The 7,390-nt window shown below is 44.2% G+C and overlaps 1 long non-coding RNA gene and 1 pseudogene across 1 annotated transcript in view; one reads left to right on the forward strand and one right to left on the reverse strand.

Annotated features, from left to right (window-relative positions):
- Positions 1–311: 311 nt before the first annotated feature.
- LOC102469910 (la-related protein 7-like) lies at positions 312–3,155 on the forward strand (annotated as a pseudogene).
- Positions 3,156–6,219: 3,064 nt separating this feature from the next.
- LOC102470326 (uncharacterized) overlaps positions 6,220–7,390 on the reverse strand; it is a 3,336-nt gene continuing 2,165 nt past the window's right edge. The window contains exon 3 of the long non-coding RNA XR_003549517.1: positions 6,220–6,830. This is a non-coding gene — a long non-coding RNA (uncharacterized LOC102470326). The remainder of the gene's footprint in view (positions 6,831–7,390) is intronic.

Raw genomic sequence — 7,390 nt, forward strand, 5'->3', positions numbered from 1 at the left:
TATATCTCTGCTTAATTTTCTTTGACTGTTTTATTTTCTTTTTTTTTTTTTTTTTTGGAGAGGTTTCTGCTATAGGGCATGAGCGCTCGCCAGAAAGACAGAGAGGGACAGGGAGACAGAAAGTGAGAAATCACCCCCCAGGGGGGATGGCCACGCCGCAATCCCTTCTCCTCCATTCTCCTCTCGGGATCTTGGGCACGCATGCACAAGTGCCCGGCGTGAGTTTAAGCCACCGGATCCGGGACTCAAACCGCGGTCGACTACGTGAGAGTACAGCGACATAGCCATTACACTAACTGCTGGTCCCTTTGACTGTTTTATTTTCTATAACATTATTAACTTACTTTTTTTTTTTTTTTTGCTATTCTCCTGTGGCACTAGAGAACAGAGTCGCTTCTCCAATGATGCCGAAGTAATCATGACTCTATGGCCTGGGAGGTGGGGAACTGCTGTCTCTAGCCTTGTATTCTGGGGACCAAATGTTTCACAGGAATGGAAACTCCGAGCGGAAATCAAGAAAAAGTGGTTGAAGAGGAAAGCACTGAAAAGAAAAAAGAAGCAGGAAAAAAAGAAATGGTCTCAAGTTAAACAGGTGCTTGCGGATATCGTTAAGCAAGTGTACTTCTGGTCCACTTGGGATTGGAATGCCAATCTCCACAAGGACAAGTTCCTTTGAGAGAAGATAGAAAAATCTAGAGACTGATATGTGGATATATCACTTCTCGTATCTTTTAACAAGAAGAAAAACTGACTACTGATGGGAGGTTAATAGCCAGAGCACTGAAGGGTTCAGCTGTTGTGGAGTTGGATTTAGAAGGGGCCAGGATCAGAGAGAGCAGCCTCTGGGTGAAAGACCCAAGGATGAAGACAAATGAACCATGTACGTGGAATTGCTTCCCAAAAATGTTAACCACAGATGGATTGAAAGGTATTTGGGAAATGTGGCAATGTTGCTTATATAAGTATACCACATTACAAGTCCACTGGCGATCTGATGGGATTTGCATTTGTGGAATTTGAAACAAAAGAACAAGCAGTAAAAGCTATGGAGTTTCTCAACAACCCTCCAGAAGAAGCACCAAGAAAACCCAGTATATTTCCTAAGATAGTGAAAAATAAGCCCATCCCAGCCTTAAGAGTTAGCTGAGGAAAAGAAAAAGAAGAAAGGCCGAGTGAAGAAGGAAGACACTGTCCAGGCTAAGAAGTTAAATATGGACACAACCAACACAAGTGTCTGTAAAACCAAAAGACCAAGGACCACATCTGGGGACTCGGAAGTAAAAACTGTTGAACCCCAAAAGCAACCTTCAAAGAAAAAGAAAAAATGAGAGAGATCTGAAGTATCCAGCTTACTGATGAAAGGACTGCAAAGAGAAAGAGAAGCAGCTCTGCAGACGTAGGAGGCCAGGCTCCCTGGCCAAACGTAAAGAAAATGGCTCAGAAGGACACTAAAAAAGGAGGGGCAGAGGTCTCCAAAGAAAACAGAGATTTAGAAGTCTCTACCGAAGAGGAGAAAGAAACTGGCAATATCAAAGATGGCTTTCTCTGAAAAACAAAGAGGATGCACAAGAAAAAGCATAAAGAGAAACACGGGATGGGGGAAGAGGTCATACCATTACGTGTGCTGTCCACGTGTGAGTGGATGGATCTGAAAAGAGTATTGTGCACTGCAAAAAGCCAGTGTGGCTTCTTTAAAACAAAAACAAAAAACAATAGCCCAAATAAAATTGGAGTCAGAAATGGAAACAGACAGTGGAGTACCTAACTTCATCTGGAATGAAAAATGAAAAAATGGGCACTGGAGAGTGTTACCCCAGGGAGAAAGCCACTGTGACCAAGCCACAGTTTGTGAGTCAGCCACAGTTTGTGAGCAGGGTGATGGTGAAGATCCTCAGCCCAGTGCCCAGGCCTGGCAGGAAACAAATCCGGGATGCCCTGAGTGCCATCTTGGAGGTCGTCTTCCTCCACCTGCTGGACAGAGACATGGAGTGCCAGATTTAAAACACTCGAGGATGCGTGCTCAGTAGTAAATGCACATGCAGAAGTGAAAAAGAAGCACGGCTGGACACTTGCGATCTTTTCTGGTTCACGAACAGGGATATTGGCAGAAGATTCGGGCTGATAGACAGGCCAAACTCAATCAGCCTCAGGGAAAGAAAAGAGGCACTGAGAAGTTAATCACCAAAGCTGAAAAACATCAGCCTGGAAGAGACTCAAGATGCAAGTAAACACATTAGATTTTCTGAATATGACTGATAAGAATTGCAGTTCACCTAATATCTCACTGAATATTTGAGCTGTTCTTAGGAAAAAAACATTTTTATTTTGGGAGTACTGCATAACAAGTGTTTTTTCAAAACCTATATTTAAATAAAAGAAATATCTTTGTGTGGCTTTCCTTCCCTGCTAACGAAGGTGATCCCCGCCCCCCACACACACACGTTACAACAGCCAGTAGCAGCACATTCACTTTCAGACCAACCTAACCTTTTCCCAGCATGCCTCAGGGGAAGACTCAGAGTCAGGTGTTACACCTTAGATAGAACTACATTGTTAGCTTAGCATAAGTAACGCCATTTTGTAACGCACCGCCATTTTGTGACTTGTGACATGTAATAGCACCACCCTACAACCACGATAAAGAAACTAGACACGCCTGGGTGGCCTATAAAACCAGGGCCTCCACAGAAACTACTCGGTTACTCTGAGAAATCAGAATGGACACACACACATACCCAATGGAGCTGAGTCCTCCCTCAATCTTGGCTTTCAAACTGTGAGCCGGAGCTAACAGAGTCCTCCCATGGTCTCGGATGCGCCATCACCGGCTTCTCGGAACATCATCTCGGTTGGGGCTAACCCCCGTAACAACGTCCGCCAGCTCCAGCCTGTCTCCTCTGGCCAACTGCCCACCTGCTTATCCACGATGGCGCTGAGAGTCCGCTTCGGCATAGACTCGGTGCTCCAGTGTTGGAACCCGTGTCACGTCCACTGAAGCCAGCCTACGACAACCTGCGCCACCGTCGATTTGATCCTTTGTGAGTTTTTTCCCCCTGCAATAAATATACGTTCAAATGCCCATCTGCGTCCTCTGTCTGCGAGCCTCTCACAAGGGAAGCTTGAACCGTAAGCCGTTACTGAATGTCACACCCCACTTGGTTAGGCACCCTCTCTAATTAGCTCAGGATTGTCCTCTTTGCTACAGCAAGACAGTGCTGTCTTGGTGGAAATGACCTAACTCTTCCCCGTGGACATGCCCAGGCCAATCCATCAAGAGCAGTAGATTGTGGGTCAGGCGGTGGAACAGCAGTAACGTAAGTGAACTCACATGGGCAATGTTCTGGTTCATGTCCTGGGACCTCTTCAGCTCACTGTGTACATACATGCCTATGATCTGGGCTGGCTGAGACCTGGGGTTAGACCATGACACAAAGGCCTTCGTAGGATACCTCTCTCTCTTTTTCATAGAAGAAGTAAATAAATAATGATTTTTTAAAAGTGTGAGATTCCTCATCCTTGTAGTGAAGCAACAATCTCAAAACTGTTTAATGTTGTCTTCTTTCTTTTCCAAATTGAGATAGTTTCTAGACTGCATAAATAAATGAGTGAGCAAGTATCAAGCTTTTCAAAATTAAGTCACTAAGGGTTTGAGATCACTGAAGTCTGAAAAGGGCTATACCGTAACAAAGCTAGGTTCTAGCCTCCTTTTCAAATTTCACATAATATCATTTAGGATTAGGATTAGGCTTGACTGCAAAATAAAAATAGCTTATACAAGAGAGAAATTTATTTCTTCTAATGTATAAGTCTGGCAGTAAGTGCTCCAGGGCTGATACAGCAGCTCCATAGTGACAGGGACCAAGGAAACTTATTTTATTCCCCTGCTGTGTATAACATCTATCTTAAGATCACATCAAGGTTCAAAATGGCTGCTGTGGCTCTAGCTTTTACATTCTTATTCTAGCCAAATAATAATAATAATAATAATAATAATAATAATAATAATAATAAGGAGGAAGTTAGGAAGAAGGCACACATCACGTCCTTTAAGGATACTTCCTGGAAATGACACCGACTGTGTCTGCTCACATCCTGTGGGCCAACAGAACTTAATAACATAGTCCACAACTGGCTGCAAGTGATGTTGGGAAATTCTATTATTATTCCCTATATCCGCGTGTTTGGCTACAACTGAAGATTCTGTTTGTTACTGAAGAAGAGTAAAACAAAACAGATATTGGAAGACAACCAACAGTGGCTGACATAGCCCCTAAGAATAATTACACCTTTTTCTGATACCCTGAAGAGCAAGCTTCATTTTGACAGCCATTAGAGAAGGTAAGTACACGTTATAAACCAGGAAAGTGAGATTCAATTGTGAGTCTCATGTTTGATTTCTTTATAAAAAACCTTTTTCATTAATATTAAGAGTGTTCTTGAAAACTACAGAGAAATAGATCTTTCTCTCGGTGAATTGACAAGGCAAGTTGCAGCCCTGTTAAATTCCCCCTTCATTTCACAAAGTTTACGACACTGGCTCTGACGCTCAATATCTGGATCTTGGTCACTGTCTCCTGTTGGTCTCCCAGTTTCTACTCTCTCCCTACTGCAAATCATCCATGTGGCTGCCAGACTTAGTAAATCTCCCTTGTGTAAAACCTCCTGGGCTGTCCTGGTAGCCTAGTGGTTAAGGGAGCCAGATTCCTCGTAGTTCAAGTCCAGGCCCTAGGATCTTGAGAAACACACTGGGTACATTTGGACACATGCCCAAAATCCCCAACAGGAGGAAGAAATGGAGGAGAAGGGATTGTGACGTGACCATTCTCCATGTGGGTGCTTCTGCCTCCCACCACCCTGGTCTGTCTCTTTCTGGCAAGCACACACAGCACCCTCTGGCAACTAAAACAAAAGAAAACAAAACCCTCTTGGGGCTCTTCTTTGTCTGTAGGATAAAGGATTACGTCCTCGGCTTGGCATATATGGCCTGCCCTACTAGCTCCTACTTCCTATCGGGACCCTCACCTCTGACTTCCACTCACGTTCCTATGCCCTGACCAGGCCTTTGTCGTGGCACATTACCTCCTCTGTTTGGAATGTGCTCTTTAGGCTGAGATTCCTGTTTATGTCTAAAAAAGTGGTTCTGTTCCTCCCCCATCCCAAGAAAAACTGCTCAACACACTGCTCCCTGCACTGTGTTCCCATTATCCTTTCTTTGTACTATCAGGCCATAATGATCTCTTGACAAATTTCTTGTCGCAATTACTCTGTAAGCTCCTCAGAGGCAGAGAACATCATGTCTTATCAAGCCGCCTGCACTCCCAGGGTCTGCCCAGGGCCTGCCAGGAATGAGGAGAGGCTTGGCAAAAGCCATGGTCAGGCGAACCCAAATACAGTCATGGGAATATTTCTTTCTGGTAGCAACCTGAAGCATATCTGTGTTTCTGAACCAGATTTAACTAAACCTCCTATAGTCGAACAGATTGAACTGAGGGCTCAAGATACATCAGGGGATGGGCAGATGGTATGGTGGTTAAGGCACTGGGCTCCCGCATGGCTGACTGTGGTTTGAGTCCTGGTCCTGGCGACTTGCTTTCTCTCTTTCGTACTATCAGGCCATAATGATCTCTTGACAAATTTCTTGTCGCAATTACTCTGTAAGCTCCTCAGAGGCAGAGAACATCATGTCTTATCAAGCCGCCTGCACTCCCAGGGTCTGCCCAGGGCCTGCCAGGAATGAGGAGAGGCTTGGCAAAAGCCATGGTCAGGCGAACCCAAATACAGTCATGGGAATATTTCTTTCTGGTAGCAACCTGAAGCATATCTGTGTTTCTGAACCAGATTTAACTAAACCTCCTATAGTCGAACAGATTGAACTGAGGGCTCAAGATACATCAGGGGATGGGCAGATGGTATGGTGGTTAAGGCACTGGGCTCCCGCATGGCTGACTGTGGTTTGAGTCCTGGTCCTGGCGACTTGCTTTCTCTCTTTCTCTCTGGTCAAATTAAAAATTAATGAATTAATTAATAAAAAGGAGAGGGAGAGAAAAATACATCAGACATTCATTTATTAACTTGTAGAGCTAGATGGGGTGCCTGGCATCTAGCTAGGAGGCAACTGTTATGGTCTGAGGGAAAGATGAGGGTAAGTCACTAGAATCAACTAAGAAGACCAGTTTAAAAAATAAAATAACAGTTTATTTATTTCTTCCAGGAGAGAGAGCAAGCAAGAGGAAAATAGTGAGATAGGCATCCTAACAGAGTTCATGTCATGATCCGTGCCCAGCCTCCGTGGGATCATAGGCGCATCACTTGGTATGTACAGGGGAGATCACAGTACATGAACTTGAGACCTTCCCGTGTGGCATCAGCATCACAGAGCCTTGCGTGACTGCTGTGCCACCGTAGCTGGCATTTTAGAGCCACCTTCTGGTGACAAACCTGCAGTTTTATCATTAGTATAACAGCCACATTCTTTCTCATACTAGATCAATGCATATCAACATTTTCCCCCTGAATAAGATGAAGCTAAAGATTTATTGCCTTCTTAATGAACAGAGAGTTGAATAGACCATGTACTAGCTCTTACTGTTCTGGAAGAGGTTTATTTTAAGAACCTCAAAACAGCAGAGGCTGAAGCCTCCACCCTTCACTCTGAAGATAGAAACCTAAAGCACTCACCTTCATTTCCAGTCTCGGCTCTTGCATGCTCCACATGGATGGTAGAGTGATGATCTCATTTTTATCCACCCAAGCAGGTTGCAACTCAGTGAGGAAAATGAACACTGGTACTGAGGGGAGCATTCTCCGGGGTCTGCTTCCTTATGAAAAACCTGGATGACAAAGTTTTCTTTAATGCACTTTCTGGAGCTGGGTCTTTACCTAAAACAGAGACTCAGAAAATTATTTAGGACTTCTCATGGCGTTCATCCCAGCCCTAGGTACCCCAGATGTTAGTGTCTCAAGGACAGCGGTCATGTGTCCACTTTTACATCCATTTGCAGTGTCCAGCCCAAAGTAGACAATAAATGTCAACTGATGGTTGTGACCTTACAGATGAGTTGACACAGAAGAAACCAGACACACCGCTGTTACTATCCTGTACTTATTCATTAAATTTGTCAAGTGAAAGAAGTATTTTATTGGAAAAAAATAGAAGTTCCATGGACATAGATTCCACAGAAATCTATGAAACTATTCTAAAATAATGAAATAAAGCCATGCTTGGAGCCAGCAGCTGTCAGAGTGGTTAAGGCTCTAGACTTCTACATGGCCAACCAGAATTTGAGTCCTGGACCTGGCAACTTGAAAATTACACCGGGTACACGTGCGTGCGTGTCCAAAATCCTAGAACGGGAATGGAGAAGGGATTGTGGTATGGTCATTCCCCCTG

The sequence above is a fragment of the Tupaia chinensis genome, unplaced genomic scaffold (assembly GCF_000334495.1).
Source record: "Tupaia chinensis unplaced genomic scaffold, TupChi_1.0 Scaffold000037_20, whole genome shotgun sequence".
Classification (NCBI taxonomy): Eukaryota; Metazoa; Chordata; class Mammalia; order Scandentia; family Tupaiidae; genus Tupaia; species Tupaia belangeri.